Below are 14612 nucleotides of genomic sequence, written 5' to 3' on the forward strand. Positions count from 1 at the left end.
CGACTTATCCACAGGTCATATCAAAATCCAGGATTTTGACCCTGAAACCTTCCCTCGACTTATACATAAGGTCGACTTATACACGAGTATATACAGTATATTGCTGTCCAGTTGCCATGTGGCTGTTAATGATATGGAACAGTTAAACATATAGCTGTGACATAAACTCATTGGTGGGATCTGGATTTAATTATACCGAGAATGGACTCCTAGAAACTTGTGGGACCTAAGACAGTCATTTGTTATTTGTCCCATTCATTTCAGTTTATCATTTCAGTGGGCATAAAGCATGACTGTGTTCATATCCCTAACTCAGTTGCTGACCAAAGGAAGCACTACTTCTCAGCCACAGACTCTCCTGTGTTTGTGAAGAGATACTAATACAGATCTACCTTACAGAGAAAATCCCTCTTGGAAGTTTATTTCCCCCATATTGTCCACTTTAAAGTCAGTGCAGACTGTCTGGTGAAGGTGAAATGTATTTAATTGGAGTTGAATGCTGCCATTTTTGTTGTCTACTAAATATAATTATTTTATGTCAGTTTATACTTTTGCATAAAGATTGGCTTGTTTATCCTATGCCAAATGCACAAGTACATTATCACATTGTAAGAGGACAAACTAAATAATCTCCTTATGTTGTGAATGACACTATTAGTTTCTGTAATTTTGTTCTGAAAGTGGATATAGGGATAAGGTTGGCATCTGCATTTGTAGCAGAATATGGTGCCTATATTTGTATCCTTCTTCAGTGGTCTGTTACTTCTAGTGAGTAGTTGTTTCAAGTTAAAGGTTGACTGTAAATGTGCACAGGCCTACCACCTAAGACTTGCAAGGGGAAAGTGACATTGTCTAGGATACATTGTAGGTTACTGGTTATACATTTAAGTGATTTCAGCTGGGAGCTGTTGAAAACAAGTCAGGTACTGACTTCTTTAAAGGTCTATCCTTTTTGAATTCATTAGGGGTTTTTTGCCATTTTATTGGGGTACATATTGTAATTGGAGATGTATCTTTTGTCCTCAAGCTGTGGTGCCCTGACCACTGATATGCTGTGATAATACTCACAATGTAAATTGGAGGGTCACAGATGTGCTCAGCTCTTTAAGATCCTATTGGAACAATTGACTCTATATGCATTCACATTGTCTAATGTTTAGATATCAGTTAATAAATATTTCTTAAGCCTTAACATTTCCAGTAAAACATGTGTTGTATGCATGAGGGCATGTGCCCCTTCAGTTCACCTGTTATAATAATGTTATTGATTTCATAAGATTTTGTGAGGCAAGGAATACTCTGAGGATGGTTTTTCCAGTTCCTTCCCCTGAAATACAACTTAGAGCACCTGGTATTTGTTGGCAGTCTCCCAACCAAGTACTAACCAGGGCTGACACTGCTTACATTCCAAGATCAAATAGTGTATGATGCCTTTAAGGTATTTAGGCCCTTGAACATACTGACCACAAAATTATACTGGGTCTGAATATGACTTTCTGTCATAGGATTTTTCAAAAAAAAAAAAAAAAAAAAAAAGCCATGGACATACATAGAATAGGGGATTTGTAGGTCACAGTCTTGGGACAAGGAAATTATAAAGGAAAGCTAGAAAGATACAGTGGCTTCATGGCATACTACATGCATAAATACAAAAGTCCTTGCTACTGCACATATGATAAATGGAATCTTCTCAGAGAGAATTTTGAATACAGGAAATTGACGTTTTGTAAGCATATTTATTGGTCTCACATATCAAAATTTCTTCAAGTCAACTTATTGAAGAAGTTTCTGTAACCATGTCTGTCTGTTACTCAGGATTTGGACCAATGTCTGTCTATCTGTCTGTCAATCTATAAATGCATTCCGTCAGTGCTTTATCTTGTTTTACATTATAGTCTGCCCTTCCTTTATGCGGGGGATCCGTTTCGGACCACACACACACACACCCCCGCATAAAGGACCAACCCCCCACGTATTTAAATTAATGGGGCTCGTGCACATGGCGGCACGGCGGTGTGGGTGTCCCATGGGCATGTGCCCCATTATTCCTTATGGGTTGCACCACCCCTTCTCCCAGCATGGCTTTCAGCGTATGCTGAAAGCTGCTTAAAGTGCGCCCACGTATGACGCGGGCGCACTGTAAGATAGAAAAATACTTGTCAGAAAAATAATATTAAATTTGCAGTAAGCTTAAGTGTTGATAGCAGGGGAAATTAATATTCCAAAGCAAGTTATTGAAAATTTTAATAACACGCAGGGGTGTCGCTAGAAGTGTATAGGGAGTTTGGGCCACATTGGGTAACACCCTAAAGGTGGCTGACACCTCTGCTCCTCAGATCTTCCTTTTGGCAGAAATGGGCTGTAGCATTCACCCACAGCCCTTTAAAACCCTGGAGCTCAGCAGAAGAGAAAGGATGAGTGGGGCAAGGCTCAGTGGGTAAAGAAATGAAAGGCTTCAGGTTTTTACTTTTTTTACTCTTTTAAAATTTTCTTTAAAATCATTACATCTTACCAAATTTTCACTTTAGTCACATGAAACTATGTAAATGTAAATACATTTAGGCTGTTTCTACCATATTGTAATTTAAAGGTATAATTTACATTTTGTTAGTTGTTTATGTCACCACTATTGCCACTGCATTCAGTGATATACGGAAATTACAATTTACAGTGCACCTGCATCATACGTGGGTGCCTTTTACGCGGCTTCCAGCTTATGCTGGAAGTCCTGCACCATTCAATGAATGGTGCCTGTGCCCACGGCAATCATATCACCATGTGCACAAGCCCCATTATCCTCAATGAGACTCGAGCATAAGCGGAACTTGCCTCATGCGGTGGGGTCTGGAATGGATCCCTGCGTAAGGTAAGGGACCACTGTACAAGTAACAATAGTACAAAATACATTACTAAGGATTCTGTATGGTGTGATATTGATGTGAAAGTAGCTTAACTGTTTTGGTGAAACATACATTCTGTGTTCTTTTGATATAAAAATTTCAAACTTATGTATGTACCAAATTGCAGCAAAGTAATGTAGAAATAATGTAGTGTTGATACTTCTGTGTGTGTGTGTGCGCGTGCGTATATGCATATGTGTATATGCAATATAAAATCCAGACCATTCCACACATTACTTAATTAAGTATTCAGTTATGTAGAGAGGGACATTTCTCAGGAACTAGGATCACAGTAGCCTCAACAATAGAGCTTGGAGAAGTTATTCTTTTGGAGTACAACTCTCAGAATCCCCCAGCAGTGTAGTCATTTCCCAAGTCCTGTGTCAGCAGTCCTCATGAGGTCACCTTTTAACTTTCTCCTATATAAGTGGATGGCTAATATTTACTTCTATGAGAAAAGTGCCGTACCCTCCACCCCTAATATTGGATGTAACCAGCATGCACCAGAAAAAAGAGGAGTCAATATATACATCCTCTTTCATGACAGAATATTCTTGTACCAGAATCCTTATAAGGGCAAGACAAAAATAATTCTGTATTGCAGGCTACAGTCCAGAAAAGATATATCTATAAGCAAAACCTGGATTTGAATGGCATGTATGTACATAATGTTCATCTTCAATGAAATACTATACATGCATTTTTAAAAGAAATCAATAAACTATTACTTGATTATGTTTGCATAGAATAAAATTTCACTAAAATACTAATAGAGGTCTTGCTTTTCTGTAAATAGAAATGCAGTATCTGCTTGCAAACAGTATACCATCTGACCTGTTTTATTCCGTGTGTACATTTAAGCTATCCAGTAGAAACCTGCCAAGAAAACTCCATGATAGAGTCATCTTAGAGTCATCATAAGCTGGAAATGACTTTAAGGCACACAACAACAATTTAAAATATATTTTATTTAAAAATGTATAAAATAACACCTGTCATCATAAGACAATAACCTTTTCCATTCTGAACAACAGTATTTTCTCAAAAGCAACAAACATAGCTTTGCTGTAACACATATAATATCTGTCCAGCATCTGAGTTTTAGTCAAAGTCTTTGTTGATTATTACAGCAGTAGACAGATTTAAAGCTTCTAAGACTAATACATGCATATGTGTTCCCAAACATGTTAATTGTGTCACACATTCATGATTGACATAATTAATGAATAATTACATATTTATTACCATATGATTCATACTATATAGTCTCTGACATTTTTTGCTTCTTTCCTTTCCAGACTATTCAGTTTACATTCCAAGTTTTCAGCCATTACAAAGAGGCAGTTTGTCGTAACTGAGATAAATGCATTCTTGGGGCACTAATACTGCTTTGGAATCATGTCTGCTTATTTTAATGTAATACAGTAAATAATCTTTGTTTCAAATTTTATTACTTAACAATGGACATTCTTAACTTATTTTCAACCATGGTACTGGAAGGAAGAAAGCTAAAATGTTATTTGGAGAACATTTTTAAAATATCTCTTTTCATTATCATATGATGTTTTAATCATCACTGTCTACTAAAAACGATGATTGTTTTGACAAGTGAGAAGTGATTTAATACTTCTGTGCTACTACCTGTAGAAGCCTGGATACTCCTGAAAGTTTATTTAGGGTTTAACTATACTTGACAAACATTTTTCCATGTTTCACATACTACAGAAAATTTAGAAACCATGTGCAAAATAAGATTTTGAATAAAAATGCACCAATACTTGGATTTATCTTCTGTTTTTCAGGAGTCCTATTTACTGAGACCCACAATTAATTTAGGTGTATAATTTTATTAAAACAAGTTGAATTGGGTCCAGCCAGTTTGAGTACAGCCCATCATTTTAAATAGCTTGTTAATAATATTGTAAAAATAGGTGGTCAAGCTGTCACCCTCTGGGTGTTGTCACCAATAGTGCAAGATCAGGGAAGATACAGTTCAACAAAATCTGGAAGGTCATATTTTATCCCCTCGTGTAAAATAATCCATAGAGCACTTTGAGAGTCTACCTAAAAGCTCAATGTGATCTTTGGGGTATTTTGAAACAAGTAATTTGTGGGTTACTCATTCACAGCATTAGAACTAAACAGTGCACAGATGTAATCTTAAATGACTTGTGACACATAATTATAATCCTAAAATGCTCTGAAGTAATTGATTTAAAGTAGGAGTAAGGAACTATTGTCCAAATATTTTAGGATCATCTCCCATCCCTTGTCACTTGCCATGCTGGTTAGGCTTGATGGGAGTTGGTTTAAATCTTCTGAAGGGGCAAAGGTTCCCCACTGCTGCCTTAAAGTTCATGGAAGTAGACAAAAGAGGGAAATTCTGGTCTACTGCCTGAGGTGGAAGTAGCGAAACAAGTTACCTTGGTATGGGGTCACCAACTTTCCTGGGAGAGTTCTGAATAAATTGCTTTAGTTTAAAGCCTCCAAGATCAGGATTAATACACATACACACAAACATATAATCACTGGATAATTCATTGCTTTTCTTTGTGGTTTCTGCATCGTGCACGTGGATTCATGTGCAGAACATCATTTGGAAGATTCTAGAGACAAGTTTTGGCAGCTACCTCACTCCTTCCTATTCCCTGAAAGTGCTCCAATCCAGTTCTCACTTCCTGCTCAATTCCTCTTTCTTTTCTATCTGAAGGCTCACCCTCCATCACTTGATAGCTTATCATTTGATGTCTCATAACTCCCCCAGTCGATTTTTTTGTTGTTGTCGTGTGTCTTCAAGTAATTTCTGACTTATGGTGACCCAAAAGCAAATGTATCATGGGGCTTTCTTGGCAAGATTTGTTCAGAGGGGTTTTGCCTTTCTGAGCTGAGTGTGTGATTTGTCTATGGTCACCCAGGGGTCATGCAGACAGGACAAAAGGAGCGACCAGAGGCTGCTCTGAGTCTGATCGCACTAGGACTACGGCAACCTCATGAGCCCGCTTCTAAAGTGGACTGCCGCCACAGTCCTCAACCTGGCTGCTGGCAGAACGGCTTTTTGCCACTCCTTTTTCTGCCAACTCATCTGGCTGCATTCCAGCTCAGCTTCCAGCTGCGTTCAGGGCATGTGCCATATAAATTCCACGCACCCAATGCAGTCTGAAGCTGCACTTTTGGCCTGTCTGTTTTGAGCCCCAGTGAGTTTCCATGGCCAAGCAGGGATTCAAGCCCTATTCTCCACTGTCCTGAAACAACTATACCACGCTGGCTCCCTGTTGAATTATGCTTTCAATAATATTAAGTAGTTTGAAAACCTATGTTTGATCTGTGATGACACTATCACATGTGCAAGATAGCGCTCAATATTGGAGGCATTAAGCAAAGAAGTACCATGTGTGAAACCACCTCCATGTGTGGCTGTTTGCATATACCCAGAAAAGCTGAATGTTAACTTATTCCACCTTCAGCTGCACTCTCTCAAATAACTTCATTGTATAACACTGTTGTATTTCCAGCACCATGCTCTTCATTTCCAGCACAATAATCTATTCTGTGCATTGCTGACTGTTATAAATATTTTATGCATTTCACCCCATTACCATTTTCTGCACACACTCTATGGTGTTTGTGTTTACTTCAGTAGATGTCAGCCTATATTTCTCTGTATACCTTTGATGCTTTCTTCTGGTGTTATAGTAAGGTGTGCATGTTTAATACACTTGTTTTTCTGAGCATTTACTAATTTGTACTCTTTCTTTGTTCAAAGTTTATAATGCTGCATTTTTCATCTTGCATGTTATGAAAAAATTATCTCCCTGTTGCTTATTTAAGCAAACTCCTTAAGCTTGTATGACAGCACACTCATTTCTCTTTTTTTTCTCTTGAAAAAAACACCAATATATTTACATGTGAGGTAATAACAAGCATGGTTTCTGACACACACACACCTCTTTTAATTTAATCTTTATGAAATATTACATTAAAACCAACACATTACAGGACATAACATACAAAATACACTTACATTATGACAATAAACACACACAGGACTAACATAAATTGTCCTTCCTGTGCTTCTAATACTTCCTTTCTTTTTGAACACACACCTCAACTAATACACAGTTTGATCCAGAAACCAATTAAGCTACTTTATTTGGGTTAAAGATCCAGGTAGTAAAATGAATTGTCCTGTATTTCAAGCTGTCTAGCTTAACTGGTCCCTGGATCACAGCCAGTGTGTTTTTTAACTTGAATTCCCCTCCCCACCCCATCCTATCAGTAAATGAGTGTCTTATCTTCTTATCTTGTGCAGACTTGTTTCTTCCTATGTGCCAGGGTAGTCTGCTTCCTTCTCTAGCTGGTACAGCCTGTTCATTAAAATGTTCATATTTATAATTATTATAATTGCAGATAAATAATTTATGAACCTCCAGTACTTTGGTGTCCCAAAGCACTGGTCCTCTTTTCTATACAAGCGGAAGGTGTACTGCATTACATTCTGTCCAGGGCTCAATCACTTTCTAACTTTCATTGTGTACTATCTGGACTTAGGTTTTCATATATTTGTTTATTCTTATTGTGGCTATGTGCACATAAACAAAGGCAAACAGCATAAGGTATTTCTGTTGTATATTCAGAAATTTATGTCCGCATTTCATTTTAGTTGCATTCTGCCTTTGTACTATTACTCATTCCCTAGGTACAGTATTTTCCAGAAGGAGAGCAGTATTCTGTGGACTTTATCACATGAGGGAAATTGGGGGTTTAAACAGTGATTGTCCTGTGAAAATCACATGATCGTGATTAAGATTTTCACACACATTGCGATTAAAGAGTCATTATCCAAGGAATAACCAGACAATAAACAATGTCAAGATCACATGTATTTCTAACACTACTAAGTTTCTTCTATGATGGCAGTCTGGGCCTTTTCATCCCATCGCAGCCACTGATTTGTGATGGCAAGACCCCTCACACCCAACTACTCTTCTATTGTGGCAGCCGAAAGGAGTTTTCCTATTCCTTCTGTGGCCACCAAATTGACACAGACCATTTTTAAAATCGTTGTTTAAAAAGGTGTTATATCAGTAGCGTGTATATATATTCAACTGACAGACAAGCGTTTATTAAAATAACAAAATTTTATTAAGTAGATGTTTCAAACGAGATATTTAATAAGACATTTGTTTCTTCATGTATTCGTGTTACTTGTTCTATTTGGAAGTTTTAATTTCTTAAATACAACTTTGGGGAAATACAGATGGGCGGTTCCATGGCACCCATTTTTGCCCCTCATCAGCACTGTGCCAACCCCACAGTGTGGCACTGACGCATGCCCTAATAAGCCGCCTAGAGTGCCATAATGGCACTCGTGCACACTGATGCCACCGCTTTGAGTGAGCGCCGTTTGGGCCTGCGGATGTGGGCGGGGCACTGGCAAGATGGCACATGGGCTCTGCTAGAAAGGCTGGGTGCGTATAGATGCCCTAAAATTGGCCCCAGGACAGTGCTTTTAGCCATCTGTATTGGGCCTTTGTTACGATGACAGGTTTTTTTTTCTACCACTCTCCTCAGAGAATAAACGTTACTATTTTTAAGGACCTTCACACAGTCCTTCTGGTTCACATTCCTGGAACCCAGTTAATAGACCTGCCTCTCTGACTATCTATTCCACAGGTTATTTCCCTTTATCCACTCCCTCACTTGGAGTTCTATATGGGTTTTAAGTCCCTCACTCCTAGACCTCAACACCGTTCCTCCCTGGAACCTTCACTAAACTGTTCCTTTCCGGATGCCACTGAACCCTATCTGACTTCTAGCTATCAGCAACTGACTATTTATCCTCTAACCAGCTAACATTCTATTGGCTGCCACCAGCTGGCTCCTAATTGGCTGTTGCTATGCTGACCCAACATTGTCTGCTCTCCACAAATAGCAACAAATCATTCATGGGATTTCCCCACAAATGATTTGTTGCTGTTTATTGCCTGGTTATTGCTGGGATAATGGCTCTTTAATCGCAACATTGTGTGAAAATCTTAATTGCGATTGTGCAATTTTCACGGGATAGTCACTGTTTAAAACCCCTGTTTTCCCCATGAGATATCTGTGTTGGTTGAATTCAGCAATGAAAAGGGGTAGGAGAGGTTCCACTGTAGTAATCTTATTTCTTGTGTATTCTGTTTTCACTTCAATAATGCCTCAATAAGCATATGAAGGGTTAGCTAAATTAAAGACTGTGTCGGGGTTGAACATGGCCTGAATAATGTCTGTGTCTGAAATCTTCACTTTGGCATTATACAGGTATTTGGTCTACTTCTCCAGATAGTGTAAAAAGAATTTCAAACTAGGATCTACTGTAACCAAAGTGATTTACATCTAAACAAACAAGCTAAGACTAAAAGTTTTCCTGACTGATCCATGTCTGTTACTGGATTTCTCAAATGTCTGAATCTGACTATCCTAAATGCTCCCATTTCAAGTAAGATAGTTTCCACCTGATTATAGGAGCTGGGCATCTCTGGGAATACAATGTCACTTTTCAATGCCAACCAGACATGAATTACTGGACCTGGGTCCCATTGCTAAGTGACAATACAGTTGTTCCTCCACATTTGTAGCACTGACCTTTGCAGAGTTGATTATTTGTGGTTCTGTTTAATATGTACTCTCTAGGAATGTCTAGATCTTCCAGCACAAATCTGCCAGAGCTTGACTATAGAGTTGTGCTGGAGAACCTAGAGGTTCCTAGGCAAAATGCTTCTCTAGCTATTTGTGAGTCTTCCAGCATGATTCTATGATCAACGTCTGGCAGATATTGACAACAGAATTGCACTGGAGCACCTGGAGATTCCTAGATAAGTGTTCTCTTCGGTAAAAAATAGTTTCTTATTTGCAGTTTTTCAACATTCATGGTATCCTCTGCCTCTAACCTCAGCAAATGTGGAGGGACCACTGTATTCAATATCTCCTTCGCACCAGAGATCCTAGCCTTGGCCTTCTGTTCCTTTGTAGACCAGAGTCATGGTGATATTATTTCTGCTCATTGGTGATATTCATTCTGCTCCTCGGTGGCACCCTCCCAAGAAAAGCTTTATGAGTTCAACTTGTACTGCAGATGTACTTTCAGGGAAGCACAACAAAACAGGGCTAGAAGGGGCAGCCTTTAAACTTCCATTCTCTCCCCAAAATGTGGAGTCCAGTTGGAAGTGGGGCTTGGATAGGGCCTGTGGGGTATAGATCTGCTTATAGGTTTTTCAAGTAAAGTATCCCCGTTCTGGTGCCACAAGAAACGACCATGCCCAGAATGCCAGAGCCTGGACCCAGGGCACTAGAAGTGGTGTCAAACTGGATTATTTCTCCAGTGCAGATGCACGCCAAGCATAGACAGGCTCTCTCTCCTGATTTCACTATGGAACTGTCTCTCCACTGCCTTATGCACCTGCTTCCACTACTCATATCCCTCTAGAGTCCTTCTCCCTGCCCAGATGCCCACTTTCTTCTTTGGCTCCCTACTTGCTTCCAAGTCCTTTGGGGGAATTCCAAGGGACTTCAGGTCCTGAAAGTTGCCTCCCTGCCCCTTTTTGCCTCTCCTGCCCTGTTGAGGTTATGGTTGTGGTCACTCCAAAAGTCGTGCATCCCTTTGAGTCTCTGTGTGAGTGTGTGTTTGTCTATCTATCTTGTAGGGCTGGAGAGAGTTTGCCTTCCTACCATCCTTGGCCTCCCTTTGGCCCTAGTTCTCTAGGACCCGTCCCCCATGTCCACCTTCTGTCCAGGAGAGATGCCCAAAGGGTCCTCCATCCTAGCTTGGCAGTGGTCCTGTCCTCCATTTGGGAGGACGATCCTCCATCCCTGCCATGCCCTGAGATTGGAAGGGGGCCCTTTGGCAAACCGGTGCCTCTTTTTCCTTCTGGCCTCCTCCTCCTCTTCTTTGCTCCTTTGGCGAGTGCCCTCCTCCTCCTCCTCCTGCTGCTGCTGCTCTCTGGCTGCCTCTTATTCTGGGTATTGTGTGTAATAAATGCACAGCCGCCTCACACTAATCAAGCTGATTACAAATTCTTGCGCGCCCAGAGCCGGAAACCGCACACCCCTCTGGCACTCTCTTTCCCCCTCCCTTTCCCCATCCCTCCTTCCCTCCTTCCCCCCCAAACAACAACAACCACCATCAGCAAACCCACCCTTGGCTTTCTGGTTTTAACCCTCTCCTCTTTCAACCTGAACCTTGCAGACCCCCCCCCCTTTAAAAAAAATCCCATCCCTCTTTCCAACCCCTTGCTTCCCTCCATCCATCCCATTTACTTCATCACCTCCTCCTCCTCCTCCTCCCAGGACGCGTCGGAGGATCCGGGCAACAGCTCCAGGCACCAGAAGCACCAGGGAGACCACCTTTTCCTCTTCCTCCTCCTCCTCCTCCTCCTCTTCTCTTGGGCTGGATACATTGTAGCAAGGGGAAGCCAAGCCCGGTGGCCCTGGGTGTTATTTTGTATTAAAATGAGGAGGAAGAGGAGGAGGAGGAGGAAGAGGAAAAGGGAGAAAGGAAGGAAGGAAGGAAGGAAGGAAGGAGCAAGCAGCCAGCCAGCAATAGAGGAGAGGAAGCGAGGAAAAGGACCTCGGCAGCAGCAGCAGCAGCAGCGGCAGGAGCAGGAGCAGGAGGAGGAGTGATGAGTCAACTAATAATTTAATGGGGACAGAGAGCGAGCAAAGCAAAAGCAAACGCCAAGCTGCGTCCGGGGGACACACACACACACTCAGACAACACACACACACACACAACAGCAGCAGCTCTGTTAACATCCAGCAACAAGCCAACAAAACACCGGCCTAAATAGCAGCCCTAGCCAGCCGAGGGACAGCAAGGAAATTTGAAAGCTCCCTGGATTTATTATTATTATTATTGTTATTATTATTATTTTGTGTGTGGGGGGGTAACTTCATTTCTCTTCCCCTCCTCCCCTTCCTTTTCATCTCCTCTCTGTCGCCTCATCCTTCTTTTCTCTCTCTCCCCCCCAACTCTTCGGAAGTAGATTCTGTTATTATTTTGGTGACTTTGTTATTATTTAATGCTCTCCTCTCCGCTTGGAGGGATTTGTGCTTTTACTTTTCATGCTGTGTTCCCTTTCGTTTCCTCTCTCTTTCTCCCTCTCCCTCTTTTTTCCCCTCTCCCCCCCAAAGAGCAATATTTTGGGGTAAATGAGGAAGGAGAGGTTCTTGGTATTTCCCCCCCAAAAAAGTAAACAAGGCAGTCGTGAAACTGAATTTTAGTGCCTCTACTTGCAACTTTTTTCTACAGAGGTTTTGTCTAGATGGGTTTTGTTATTATTATTATTATTATTATTTTGTAATGTGTCTTTTCTGTGAAGGCTTTGTGCAGAAAGTTTGAGATTAGTTGTGTGTTTTTTTCCTGGGGGAGGAAGAAGGCATATTTTTCGCTCTATTTTTGTGCCTCTGTGCTGCGTCTTATTAGAAAATAATTATAAGAGAGTAGGTTTTTCTGCTTTGAAAAAAAATATTAGGCAGAAAAAGCTTTCACTTCCCCCAGCCTTACTTTCTGCTTTGCACTTTTTTTCTTTTTACAAAACAAAATCAATGAAGATTTAAAAAGGCTGCATTTCACTTTTACTCTTTTTTCTTATTTTTAAAATAAACTTTATTATTGTTGGCACTTCACCACCTGCTTAAATTATTTGCCTGCCGAATTTTCCAGTATTGAAGACCTTATCCTTTCCCCCCCCCCCCGCATCTATCTATCTATCTATCTATCTATCTATCTATCTATAATAATTCCTGGGGGAGGGGGGCATGGCTGCTATATTTGGCCTATGTCTTTCCCCCTCCCCCTCCTAGGATTTCATTTTGGGACAAAAGTATCCTCCAGGCTTCCTAAATTTTTCTTTTTGAGTGGGCGGGGGGGGGGGGGGAAGGACTTAGACACCATCAGTTTTGAGCTGCTGCTGCTGCTTCAAGGGATCGGTCTGCAAAGGAAATCTCCTTTGATTCTATTATTTATATGCTGTCAAGTTTTGAAGTGGTGAGTTTCAGGTCTTTTTGTATATATATTAAAAAAAACAAACCGAAATTTGCTCCAACTGCAGTGTTCCTGTTTCTAGATAGTGTTTTGCTTCTTTGTCTCTTTAAAAGGTCACAGTGAAAGCTTGGCCTGGATTATGACAGCCATATGGAATGGATAAGAACAGAGCCTCTCTTAAATGTGATTAAGGGGTTTTATCTGGAGAGAGGAGGAGGAGGAGGAGGAGGAGGAGGGGAAAGAGAAGAAAGGGGAGGGGGCTAACTCCAAGTGTCGAAGGCACAGGAGTCTGTTCTTGCAGGAGTGTAGCTTCGAGGACTGGATTTAATTCAGGAAATGTTTACAATATTACAGTCCTGTGCTAGCAGTTCGTTTGGAAAGCTAGATCTTCAAGCTCACGTTTGTCCTGAAAACTTCTAAGATGGAGCAAACGCTTATAACCCCTTAAAAAAAGTCTTAGCCCTTTTATCTCTCCAGACAATAGTTGAGTTCATGGAGCTGTCAAAGACAGACCATGCTGACTGTTGCTTGTTACTCTTTCAGATGGAGAGACACTTTCGACTTTAGCCTTAGGCATAAGAGTTTAAATTACTGAATCAAGTGTTTTATGTGCACGTAATTCTGCTTTGCAGCGTAAATCTCTTTACAAGACAACTGAGTGAAAAGATGTATGCGTGTTGAAGAATGACCTGGCCTGTATTCTTTTGTTCGGTACACGTAAAAAAGGGACTGTAATGTTATCACTTTTGTTTGTTGCTCATTGAGCTGGCATGTGATATGTTTTTTGTTGTTGTTTCATCAAAAACGTTAAAACCGATGTGTTTATAAGTTGTAGACCATGGAAGGTTTTTTTTTTTCCCTTCCCCTGTTCAGGATATTTTGAGACCATCCACTAATTCTCATGGAGTAATAGAAAAAGTAGTGTCAGACAAAGTGTTCTGGGGAGGCAATGCCAAACAAAGTAGACGTTAGTAATTTAGATGTGCAGTTTTGGGTTAAACAGCAGTTAATGTAATGAAAAAGAATAATCTTGATTAAAAAAAGTGATTAAAGTAGGCATATTTATTGTTAATGAGACTCATAACAAAAAACAGATGGGACCACAATCAACGGTAAACCTTTGGTTCCCAGCATGTCACCCTAGAGTGTAAGGATAAATAACCATTATATTCTAAACTTTATAGTTATTCAGCTGGCATTCTTAGGGTTGCTTCTAAACCTTCAGATTAGCACACTTTTTATGAAAGACAAAGCAGCCAATGATTAAACAAGAAACAAATTAGAATGGGAATATATAGCATGTCTAGCAAAATGAAGATTTTAATGGAGCTGAAAACGTGATATATTTCCTGTGTGCTCAAAAGTGTCTATTAATAGGTTAATGGATTTCTTTTTGTGTAATAATACACCCCACTCCATATTTTAATGCTTATACCCAAATAACGTAAGTAGTATTGCTTCAGAAATGACTGGTCACCTGTCCCTAGTGATCATGCTGCATAAGTAATAGAGCAGGCATTATAGTTACACCTTAGTCAGGAGACGTGTCAGCCTATTAAACTTACAAAGTGACTATCCATTTAGAATAAAAGTATGGCCAAATCCCTTTACTAGTTTTCCAAGAGTCAGCAGCTTCTCTCTCTGTCTCTGTCAGTCTCTGTCTCTTCTTGTATGTCATTATTACAGGACTC

General features: G+C 40.3%; 1 protein-coding gene across 8 annotated transcripts in view; it reads left to right on the top strand.

Annotated features, from left to right (window-relative positions):
• Positions 1-14612, top strand: part of SATB1 (SATB homeobox 1) — a 140332-nt gene that overhangs the window by 22183 nt on the left and 103537 nt on the right. For 7 of the 8 annotated variants that reach the window (XM_089532967.1, XM_089532964.1, XM_089532963.1 and 4 more), the window contains exon 1: positions 12821-12924. The exons of the other annotated variant lie outside the window; for it this stretch is intronic. The gene's annotated coding sequence lies outside the window, so the exon portion shown is untranslated. Of the gene's footprint in view, positions 1-12820; positions 12925-14612 lie in introns of those variants that run through there. 8 annotated transcript variants of the gene reach the window in all.

Source organism: Sceloporus occidentalis, unplaced genomic scaffold, assembly GCF_023333645.1.
Source record: "Sceloporus occidentalis isolate IW3139 unplaced genomic scaffold, rSceOcc1.0.p SCAF_7, whole genome shotgun sequence".
NCBI classification, from domain to species: domain Eukaryota; kingdom Metazoa; phylum Chordata; class Lepidosauria; order Squamata; family Phrynosomatidae; genus Sceloporus; species Sceloporus occidentalis.